Source organism: Cygnus olor, chromosome 2, assembly GCF_009769625.2.
Source record: "Cygnus olor isolate bCygOlo1 chromosome 2, bCygOlo1.pri.v2, whole genome shotgun sequence".
NCBI lineage: Eukaryota > Metazoa > Chordata > Aves > Anseriformes > Anatidae > Cygnus > Cygnus olor.
The window spans coordinates 54,777,034-54,789,539 of record NC_049170.1 but is presented as its reverse complement, the minus strand read 5'-3'; the positions used below and the strand labels follow the sequence as shown (position 1 = coordinate 54,789,539).

The 12,506-nt window shown below is 41.2% G+C and overlaps 1 protein-coding gene and 1 long non-coding RNA gene across 2 annotated transcripts in view; both read right to left on the bottom strand.

Moving 5' to 3' along the window:
- The window catches only part of TNS3 (tensin 3), a 255,871-nt gene that overhangs the window by 34,371 nt on the left and 208,994 nt on the right, over window positions 1-12,506 (bottom strand).
- On the bottom strand, window positions 4,722-8,912 carry LOC121066341. The gene is made up of 2 exons (XR_005817689.1): window positions 8,640-8,912; window positions 4,722-4,950 (listed from the first exon to the last, which is right to left on the bottom strand). It is a non-coding gene; the product is annotated as an uncharacterized LOC121066341 (long non-coding RNA).

Sequence of the window (12,506 nt, the reverse complement as noted above, 5' to 3'; positions counted from 1 at the left end):
TCCACCATTAAGCATGGTTCTTCTGGGGAAGCCATATTGCCTTTCATCATCTCTCCTTCTGCTTTTCCAAATGCTAAGGTGCCAAAAATTAATAGAAGACTGAGATAATGCTGAAACTCTCTTCTGCTTTCAGTCCACCTGCAAACTACCAACTTTACTGAAACTTTGTTATTTTATACTTGCCATATTCTGCTTTCAATTTCACAAAAATGCACTGAATCAAATTATACCCTTGCAAAAAACAATTTTGGTCTCACAGTTTTTTCCTTTGTACAGAACGCATGAAATAGGACAAGAAACAGGCTTCAGTGAAAGGTGCTAAAGATTTTTTATAATTTCAGCTGCCAGGGAAGGGAATAACTTTCTTACTCTTTTGCATAGTATGTGCTACCCTTTCCAACAAAAGTTGTTCCACCTTTCATTCAGGGCTAAATTTCCCCAATCTGTTGCTAGCCAAATTCTACCATTGCTGTTTCAAACACTGAGAACAACAGTTTCAAACTCTGAGAACAACAGCTAATTTACTGTATTGCATTTTTTTGTTGTTGTTGTTGAGAAGAGTTAAATGGAAGTACACTTAAAAAAGCCTGAAAGCAAACACCCCGAAAACCTCAGGCAGCAATGCTTTCCTGTTCATGTCTGAGAAGGTGAAGTTAACTGTTTTATGCTCTTCACAGTTTTAAAACGTCAGACTTCGGGGTTTTATATTTAGAAAATAAGTACCTGTTAAGAAACCCTCCAAATAACTTGTAGACTGAGATAACGACAGTCATCATTAGTTTATCTTTTGCTTCAGGAAATCTCCCCCAGAATCTGCAGTAACCAAATGCTGAATCAGCACTTTGTTACTTTGCTCCATTGCCATGGAGCTCTGAGGAAGCATGCAAATGTGCAATACTTTCTACATATCTATTTTATTAATAAACTGGATTTTATACCATTAGATCAGTCAGCTATTTCACTGACTTAACAACAGAACCCCTGCTTCTTCCAGTATTTCTTCAACTCTCTAATTTAGATGATTTAGAAAAAATAAATCATCTTAAACGACTAACAGTTTTTGTCTCCTTCTCACATTTTTCTTTTTTACTTTCTTTACCTTAGACAGAAAAAAACAAACATAGCAAGTACAATATAAAGACCTTGTTCCAATCAGATGAACTTCATGTCCCCAAATTAACATTACCAATTTACAAGAAATTTGGAAATCTACATTTTAATTTTAAGAAAATAAAAGAATTTTAAAATATGAGTTAATGTCTATATCAATGATTCCGCTTCACTGAACCACACTGATAACTAGAAAAAGGGTAATACAGAATCATAGAATCATTAGGGTTGGAAAAGACCTCCAAGAGCATCTAGTCCAACCATCACCCTACTATCAATGTCACCCACATTAAGCTTTCTGTAAGAATGGCAATAACAAGTATGTGGAAACTGCAGGCTGGTCAGTCTCACTCATGTACTGGGGAAGACCATAAAGACATTCTCATGGAAGCCATTTGCAGACAAATGAAGAAAAAGATGATCAAGAACAGCCATGTTTAATTAGCCAATTCTCTTCCACAATGTAATAAGTGGCCAAGTGCACAAGGGGAGCACATCCGGTGCTGCCTTAGCCATAGTAAAAGCATTAACAGCATTTCCTTTGACATTTCATGTTTCCTTGCTCAAAAGCTGAGGAAACATAACCTGAAAAATTGGTTGAAAATTGGCTGCACTGCTGGGTCCACAGGGTTGTAACTAACAGCTTGATGCCCGATTCCTGAACAGTAACAAACGGCATACTGCAAAGGTTGATAAAGGGCTCTCTATAACTCGGTATCTGTATCAATGACCTGGATTATGAGATAGAATGCACTGTCAGCAAATTTGTGCAATGACACTAAATTAGGAGGGTGGTTCACACACTGAGTGGTTAAGAGGGATCTTAATGAACTTGAGAACTCAACCAACATAAATCTTATTTAAGTTCAACATGAAACAAGAAAAATTCTGAATCTGGAGCAGAACAAGCCCTTGCAACAATAGAAGCTGGGATCCAACCAGCCTCCAGTAATTAGCAGCCCTGCTGAAAAGGATCTAGAGGTTGCAGTACATATCAGGTTGAAAGAGAGTCTTCAGTTTGCTTTCATCACAAACAAGGAATACTGAGCTATATTAGGAGGAACATGGCCAGCAGATCAAAGGAAGTTATTACCCCTCTGTATTGATGCTAGTAAAGCTAGACTGGAATACTAAACTAGGCCTCCTGTTCAAAAACATCAGAAACAGGAAGAGATCTAGTGGTAAACTACACAGATGGCAAGTAGTCTTGAGCACACGACTTATGAGGATGATGGAGCTGGTATAGTTTAGCCTGGAGAAGAAAATCAACTTAGAGACAACAGACCTCAATTCTTCTCAGTAGTGACAGATGATATAAAAAAAGAGAATCGTAAAATGGCTTGGGCTAAAAGAGACCTTAAAGATCATTTATTTTCAACCCCCCTGCCATAGGCAGGATGCCACCCACCAAACACGTTACGCCATACACCTTGCCTTGAACACCTCCAGGGATGGGGTATTCACAACTCTCTTGGCAACCTGTTCCAGTGCCTCACTACCCTTACAGTGAAGAATTTCCTCTTAATGTCTAGTCTAAATCTATCCTCTTTCAGTTTAAGACCATTCCCCCTTGTCCTATCATTATCTACCCAAGTAAAGAGTCCCTCTCCATTCTTTTAGTAAGACTCCTTAAGTACTGAAAGGCCACAATGAGGAGGTCTCCCCAGTCTTCTCTTCTCCAGGCCAAACAGCTCCGACTCTCAGACCCTTCTTCATAGGCGAGGTGCTCCAGCCCCTTGATCATCTTTGTGGCCCTACCTCTGGACCCGTTCTAACAGCTCTACATCCTTCTTGTGCTGAGGGCTCCAGACCTGGACACAGTACTCCAAGTGGGGGCAGAATAGATGGGGACAATCCCCTCCCTTGACCTTCTGACTACTCTTCTTTTAATGCTGCCCACGATTGCAGTTGGCCTTCTGAGGCTGCAAGCGTGCATTTCTGGCCTCATGTTGAGCCTTTCGTCTACCAGAACCCCCAAGTATCTCTCCGCAGGGCTGCTCTCTGTCTTCTTCTCCCAGTCTGTACTCATGGCTGGGATTGCCCTGACCCAGGTGCAGTACCTTGCACTTGGACTTGTTGAACCTCTTGCGGTTCACATGGGCTCATTTCTTCAGCCTGTCCAGGTCCCTTTGAATGGCATCTCTTTCTTCTTTGCTATCAGCCGCACCACTTAGCTTAGTGTTGTCTGCAAACTTGCAGAGGGTGCACTTGATCCCATCGTCTACGTCACTGATGAAGATATTGAAAAGCACCAGGCCCAAGACAGTCCCCTGAGACCTGCTCATCACTGACTTCCACCTGGACACAGAACCACTGACCACCACTCTGTGGCCATTGCAGCCAATTCCTTATCCACCAGATGGGTCCCACCCCTCAAACGGTATCTTTCCAATTTAAAAAATTATGATGTCATGTGGGACCATGTCAAAAGACTTACAGAGGTCCATGTAAATGATATCAGTCTTTCCCTTGCTGACTGATTCAGTCATTCCACCCATAAAGCCACCAGATTGTTCAGGCATGATTACCCTTGGTGAAGCCATGCTAGCTGTCTCAGATCACCTTCTTGTCCTGCATGTGCCTTAACATCGCCTCCAGGAGGACTTGTTCCATGATCTGGCCAGGCACAAAGAAAGGTGAGGCTCACTTGGTCTGTAGTTCCCCAGGGTCTTCCCTTCTTTCCCTTTTTAAAAATAGAAGTGATGTTTTCCCTTTTCTGAGTCACCGGGGACTTCGCCTGACCGCCATGATTTTTTCAAATACGATGGACCAGTGCTTAGCAGCTACATCAGCCCATTCCCTCAGGACCCTGGAAGGCATGTCATCAGGCCCCATAGACTTGTTAAGTTGCATCAGGAGGTCCTGAACTGCTCTTCGCTTACACTGGGAGGGACTCTGCTCACCAGCCCCCACCTAGAGGTCTGGGGACTCATGAGATGTGGGAAGTCCTGACCACCAGTGAAGACCAGAGCAAAGAAGTTAAGTACCTCAGCCTTCTCCACGTTGTTGTTAACAGTCATCCGTCTTCATTTGTCAGAGGTTTATGCTCCCCTTAGTCCTTCTTTTGCAGCCAATGTACCTGTAGAATCCCTTTGTTATTCTTTGCATCCCTTGCCAAATTTAGTTCTGTCAATGTCTTGGCTTTCCTGATCCCATCTCTGCACATCCAGACAGTGTTTCTGTGCTCTTTCCAGGGCACATGGCCCGTTTCCACCACTGTGCATTCCCTTTCTTTTGCATGTTTGACCAGCAGGTCAAACTGAGAGATACAAAACAAACAAACAGGTAACAGACAAAACATCTAGAAAATTCTCACTAGAAATCAGAAGTGTTTTTGTCACTAAGGGTAGTACAATACTGGAAGAGGTTTCCAGGATCATGGTGGAACCTACATTGAGAGGAGTTTTCCTAACTCAAAGCCAGTACAGGTTGGTCGTGTTCTTAGTCACCAGCTGAATTATAGACCCCTACAGGTACTTCCCAACCATTTTCTTTCTTTCTGTGGTAACAGTAATTTCTTTCTCATGCATAACAGTGTATCACAGTCATCTCTAAACTTTTTAAAATTGCTTACCTCTATTAATTAAAAAAACAAACCACACACCGTGCAAATATATGTATATGTATTTAATTATGAATTGCACACATGTACTACTGAAGTTCTGCTATTTCCTTCCCATCCCCCAATTAATTTTGATTGTAGAATTGTTGTTGTTGTTCTGCTTTTTGTTTGCTTGATTGTTTTTCATATGGATGAAACGGGAGCTGTTTTTGGCTTGTTTTTATGCACATTCATAAACTCTTCTTCACTGTTGTCTATGTTCTTTCAGAGGGAGTACACTTCACATAAAAAAAACCACCATCAACAGGGTCAGATGTGTTAAGTATCTTTCCCCCTCTTTTCAAAAACCCATCAATAACAACCAGGATTATAACTCCTGCAACAATATAACAAACCATACTTGTTAAGGAAAAGACAAAGTTACTACTGCTTGGAGATTCTGTAATTTTTATTTGAGTGGATCAACTCTCTTTGCAAGTAACCAAATCAGATGGGGCAGAACTGGCAGGAGAAGGGAACCTATGAAGATGGTGGCTTTAGCATATACATACTAACTTTGCTGCACTAGTAAGGCCAGCTTCATTTGCTTCATTTAATAGTACTGACAAGAATCTCAGTGGTGCACATTATGTGCTTGGCTCTTAGAGAAAACACGGTGCAGGAGCTGACAACCTGGGAAATTAAACAGCATATCTGGAGAGATGGTAATGAATTTCTCAGAGACATTTCTTTGGTGAAGAAGTAACACGTTAAGAGCTAGAAACCAAACCACTAATAATTAAAGGTAAGCTACACTGCTCTACTGAAGGCTTCTAACTTCATGCAAATACTTATTGTGTGCATTTAAAGAAAAAAAAATAAAATCTTGTCTTATGCCTAATAAGGACTGTAAACATCCATGCTGCCCTTTGAGGAAATATCCTTGGAATAGCAGCTCTCCTTTTAAGTACTGGGTGAGCAAGGCTGTCTCTGTGACATCTCCACAAGAGTTTCTGTCCTTCTAGCAAGATGAATGACAAGAGTGGGTACCCACTAGCTAGGACATTCCTGTGTTACAGCAACTTCTAGCTCCCATAATGGCCCCCAGAGGCTCCTGCCAGTAACAAAGAAATGCAACCCCCTGAATCTGTGCCAGGCGTGAGCTTATCTCCAGGCAACCCCAGGACCAGGGAATTAATTGCATTTGCCCTCTGCCCCTGTCCTCACAGAGATAAATATTACCAAAAGGATGATTTACCAGACCCCACTTTTCTCCATGCACAGTCCCTACCCTGAAGATCTTACTCTCCAGCATTTCTGAGGAAGTTACCATTCCCCTGACAGACACTTAGACTGTTTACAAACGCTTGATATCATTGATTCACTCAAAAATACTGAAATATAAGTAAGTCATATTTGCTGAATGGAATTTGCAACACACCTTTAAAGTAGTAAGATCTGTATCATGCTTTTCTGAAGTTTATACTAATTTCAGTTTATTTCTCCAAATAGTACCAGAAAAAAAGAGCCTTCCCTAGGACTAAAGCAATCAGTTGCGCGTCTTCTCACATATTTTAAAAGATCTTGCAGATGCTCTGTTATTGACTTTAAGCATAGTTTTGCTGTCTTAGGAATGCAATTCATCTGTTGAAGCATCTCCTCAAGTCATCTGGGTCACATGAAAACACAGAGCTTGACATTTATAAAAACACTCTTTAGGAGGGAGCCACTAATACAGCTGTCAGACCATAATGCATAAACAGGAACACTACCATATTGCCTTTAAGTTCAGCAGATCATTCAGTGATGAACAAAAACAAACCCAACAAAACAATTAGGATATAATTATTAATATGACTTTTTTTTTTTTTTACAGCAAAATAATTAACTGCCATTAGAGTTAGTCAGTTCCATTCTTAGTAGTTTATCTCATAATGGATTTTCAGATATTCGCATTGCTGAATAGGACAATTGGCATCAACTTGTAGAAGTTTTAGAGGGGAAAAAAAATCCCTAGGAATCACAAGTGTACTAACTTTAAAATGAAGAGCACTCATTTTTCAGGCAGAATGTTCTGGAAGACCAAGCACCCTTCAAGAAAAAAGAGAGAGGAAAATGTTTGTCCTGTGCTTTGTACTACCAAAGTTCATTAGGAACTAAAATTGCTTGACATGTGGTAAACAGAGGTCTGGGGTGTGTCAGCAGAACTGAAAAATGCAACTCCTCTACTGGCAGATCACTGAAAAGGACAATTAAAAGGGGGAGAAGTGGAGCACAGCAGAGCGAATGTCAAGTGAACAAAGGAAGGACTGAGTTCAGGATTGACTTTCTGCCATTCTTGGAAAGCAAGCACCAAGACTCATGAAATTTTCAGTTTCATGTATGATCCTATCTACCCTGCTTAAGGCAGAAAAGAGGGTCAAAGAAAGTTTCAATTCCACATTTCCCATCTCAGTCCAGTTCCTTGGTGCTAGCACCAGAGAGGTCTGAGTATGCAGCTTTTCATGTCTCAGGAGAACCTAGCAGGAGGAATGGAACCAATCAAACTAATGTTCAGACCTTAGACAACCATCTCACTTTGCCCCCCTTTTCTAAAATACTGCCTAAATGTGTAGTACAGCCTCTTCAACCTGTTCACTTTTCTGGAGTCACTTGCTCATAATAAATGTCTAAACAGCTCACTGCAGCCTGAATACCAAATATGAGGGCTGCTTTTTAGTTTTGAAGCAGGATACCTAAACCATTTTTTATTTTAGAACAACAAAAAAATTTTTTTTTCAGAAGCTGCTTTTAATAGTCTGGAATTTAAACTGATCAGAACAAATTCTGTTCATTTAATCTTCAGTGTTGATCACTGTTGTAACAGGACTGAAAAGTGGAGCTATTAGGTGTTTTTTGCTCTGCCTCTTAAGCAACCAGCAACTCTCCTTTTGGGATGCAAATCCTTCCATGAATATCCGCTGCTACTGGCTGAATGAAAAATCTGTCTTCATTAAGGCCATAAGAATCATTAAGACCCTTTTAAAGTATTCTGGCGCATCCTGCACATCATACCACGCAACAAGTTGGCTGCTCTAGGACTGTATTAAATTTTGATGGAAAAATCAGATCTGGACTAAGAAAACAAGAATATTTTAAATCTAACAAAGTACTGTCCTGAAATAGAATGAATTACTCTGCCAATGCTTGTGGCACAATACACTGTTTACCTCATTAAGCAAGAAAGCAAAAGAGTATGTGAAATTCCTCATTCAGGAAAGACTTTTCATTCTTTTGAAAGAAATTTAATGCCACTATAATCTTACTAGAAACTCCTTGGAGGAGGAAAAAGAATCAGTCTAGGCAAAGTTTTTTTTATGGAGTCAGCAATTACTTATGGTTCCAGGCAGTCCCCTTTTTCCCCATTTCTTCCACTAAAAAAGAAAAGAAAAAAAAAAAAAAAAAAGTCCCTCCCTAACAGAAAAAACAGCTTCACAAAGCTCTCGAGTCAACCTGCTTCATGACCTGTCACTTCATTAATGATCACAGGGAAAAAGCTCATACTGACAAAACTTGGTGTCTACAAAGCTTTGTAATTTCTCTGCAGACTCCAAACCTTGCTACTTAACACACAAGGCTTGATTCTTTCCCCGATTTTTTCCTTCAAAGTTTGTTACCAACATAAAAGTACACCACATGCAAGCAAGCCCCACCCCACCCACAACTGCACAAATGAGCTCAGGAAACTCTTGCAGCTCACTGCATTATAGACAGAGCTCTATCACTGAATTGCCAAAGTGATTATTTTTTTTTAACCCCTATCTTCCCCACACACACACTTCACACACACAGTACAGACTCCATTTCCCTCCCTACAGTGCGGACTGAGTTTTACTCCCTACCGTGCAGCGCTAAGAAGGCGGCTAGTGAAACAGAAGCCCCACAAAATCAGTTTTCAGATTCAGGAAAACAAACAAGAAAGAGGGAGAGCAGGAAACCACGAACCTACCTATGGAAGCCATCATGACAGAAATTCTCTCCAGAAGCGTGGGCTGTGCACAAACTTTTTTCAGGGCAGAAAAAAAGAACAGCTTCCTCCTATTGAGCGGATCGTGCTGCATTCTTTCTGCAGCTCAGAAGAGCACAGCAGCCAGGCGAGCTCCTCCACCGCAGGGAGGCTCGGGAAAAGCCATTCTCCACATTAGAATACCAATCGCTCTGCTCTATGTATTACAACTCCACAGCAAAGAAGACTCCCGTGTCCGCATTGAAAGAAAACCAGACTCACTCTAAACAAAGCCATTCATTTGAAGACGGAGTTCACTCCATGCAGACAGAAAATAATTCACTGACCGTTCCGGCTAGCATTGCTGCTCGCTGTTCCTGCCAGACTGCCCATTCAGTGTACTCATGCTCTGGTAACTCCACCTCATTTGAATTATTTTTTTTAAACCTCCCTCTCCCTTCCCCCAGGCTCTCGCACTCACTCACAGTGGACTCTAGCATGCACAGTGCTGCTACCCAAACGCCTCCCAACTCGTTTCCTCAGTCAGCTTACAATGCTCATAGTCCTTTTCTTGACAGACTACAGGCAGACAAACCACAGGAGGTGGGTTAGTTGGTTTGTTTCTTATTAGGCTGATACCCAGTTCCTGTACCATTTAATTTGATCTCCCAGATTTGTTTCTTTCAGAGAGAAGACTTGAAATTGAGGATCTAAGTGCTTTTTAATGTGGGCAAAGCCCAGCTGCCGTATAATGCCACACTAGCTCACCACTGATAAATTTAGTATCCAGAGCTCTGAAAAAGTTTGACTCACTTCCCGTGCCTTCTTTGACAAAACACCACGTGCAACCTTGCTGTATTGCATTCAACATTACCCCATCATTGTTCAGTGCAGGTTTTATTTACAGGTCAGGAAAACGAGTGGAAACACTGCAGCACCAACATGGGCAGCACGCTTCCTCCTCAGATTGTTCTTCAGTGTCCCAGGGCACCAGATTTTCTGAAAGGATGGCTACAGGAAATGACTTGATATGGACAGAAACAAATAGGAAGATGTAAAGCTTTCCTGTTATGAATTACTCAATCGCTTTCCAATTTCTAACAGCAATGTACTTGCAACGTGCACACTTAACCATGCTGATAGCCTTGAAATACACGAATTGGCTTGATTACAGAGATGAATACTGGTAAATTAGGTAATATTCTGCTTTCTGCCATAGACCAAAATGTACACAGAATCAAACTACTCCTTTATAAGAACATTCACTCCTGTCACTTATTTTTTTCATAGCAGCTATTCCTATTAAACAATTTCTTCATGGTAGCACTCAGGAGACCCAAACAGCAAGTACTGATTGTGACAGACACCATAGTATCAGCTAAAAAATAAGGGACAATCTTTGTCACAGAGGCAGAACAAGTTATTAATGCAGCAGTCCAGTACTGCCATTAATTATTTTGATTAATTTATTCTATAACTACACTTTCTCTTTGTCTTGGATGTTTCTTGGCAGAGACAAACACATTGAACACTCTTCAAACTCCTATAAACAGTAATTACTAGAGAAAATCTTTCCGTAGAAAGCATTCCTGGCTTTGCATAAAAAGCACTGTATTCACAGGAAACATTTGGATGTCCAATTTCCTTCCCAATTTTCAAGTCTGAGAATTTACACTTGCTGAAATGAAACAGAACATGGACAGTAACATTAAACAGATAAGAATTGTCTGAGAAGTGAAGTGAAGGCTTAGTTCAGTAAAAAGCATTCATTTCCAAAGTAACGTGTAAGTGTAATATAAGTAAAAACTAGGTAATTAGAATTACACTTGAGACAGTAAGGATGGCGGAAGGGCTGTGGGAAAGAAGAAGCAGAGCTTTAAATAATACAATAAGTGGTCTTCCTCCTCTAGTCATATGAGATATTCCATGAACAAATTCTGAAGTGGCAGGAAAATATATTTCACTTTTCTGAGACCACTAAACAAGAAGACCATAAATAAATATCACCTTAATTCACAAGCTTTTAATTATAGAATAGAATAGCTCAGTTGGAAGGGACCTATAATGATCATCAAGTCCAACTGCTTGACCACTTCAGGGCTAACTGGGCTAACCAAAAATTAAAGCATGTTATTAAGGGCATTATCCAAATGCCTCTTGAACACTGATAGGGGCATAAGCCATCTCTCTAGAAAACCTGTTCTACTATTGACCACCCTCACGATAAAATAATTTTTCCTACTGTCTATCCAGTCTGAACATCCACTGTGCTGCTTGTGCTATTCCCTCACATTCTATCATTGGTTACCAGGGAGAAGAGATTTGCACCTCCCTCTCCATTTGCTTCATTCTGGAAGTTGTAGAAAGCAATGAGGTCACCTCTTAGACCTCCTTCCTCCAAACCAGATAAACCAAATATCGTCAGCCTCTCCTCATAGGATAGGGAGGTTGGAACTAGATGATCTTTAAGGTTCTTTCCAATCCAAACCATTCTATGATGTGGATGCTCTCTGGATGCTTTCAAGTATCTTAATATCCGTTTTATATTGTGCAGCCCAGAACTGCATGCAATACTCAAACTGAGGCCACACCAACGCTAAATAAAGTGGGAGAATCACCTCTTTTGACCAGCTGGCTCTGCTGTGTTTAATGTACCCCAAAATGCAGTTTGCCCTCTTGGCTGCCAGGGAACACTGTTAGCTCATGTTGAGCCTACTGGTGACAAGCACCTCCAGATCCCCTTCTGCTGAGCTGCTCTCTAACCACTCATGTCCCAGTCTGTATCCATCTGGCATTACTCTGTCCCAGATGCAGAACCTGTCATTTTCCTTTGTTTGACTTCATGCCATTGCTGATTGCCCAATGCTCCTAAACTGATCGCTCAAATGTAGCCCCACTCACTACAACCCTCTAAGCTCCTTCTGTTGAGCCAGTGTAGGATGAACTTGTTTATCTCACAGGTGGACAGTTTGTCTAGAAGGATACTGTGAGGAACGGTATCAAAGGCCTTACTAACATCCAGAAAGATTATGCCCACCCCCTTTTACCCACCAAGTGGATGACATCATAGCAGGAGATGAAACTACTAAGACAGGACTTCCCCTTGATGAATCCAAGTTGTCTATGCCTGATAACTGCTTTTTTCTTTGACTGACTTTCCATATCCCCCAGGACAATATTCTCCATAATTTTTTATAGGGACTGAGGTTAAACTAACACGTCTGTGGTTTCCTGGGTCTTCTCTCATGCACTTTTTACAGATGGGCATAACACTGCCTAGCTTCCAGTCAGTAGTGACCTCCCCAGACTCCCATGACCTTTGGTAAATTATTGAGAGCGGTATAGATATAACGCCCACTAACTTCCTCAGTACTATGGGGTAAATCCTGCCAGGCCCCGTGGACTTAATTAATGTTCAGCTGATACAACTGTTCCCTAACAAGTTAGGTGACCACAAATGGAAAGTCACTGCTCCCCCAGCCATGACCCTCCAACTCAAGAGGACCAAGCAACTGAAGATCTATAATTAATATGAAAAACTGAGGTGAAAATAGGCAAATACCTCCATCTTTCCCTCACCCCTACTTGTTAGTTGACCATCTGCTCCAAGTATTTGTGCAATGTTTTCCTTGGACATCCTCTTGTTGTTGACATACTTGGAAAAGATTTTTTTGTTGTCCAACACCACAACAGCCTGTGTCAACTCAAGTTGAGCTTTAGCTTCTTTCATTCTCTCCCTGCAGATGCAAACTGCAGCTCTGTACTCTCCCTGTGAAGCCTGGTGTTGCTTCCAGAAGACAAACTTTCTTCTTCTACCTTTACTTGAGGAGGAGTTCCCCATTCAGCTAGGCTGGACTTCTGTTCTGCTTG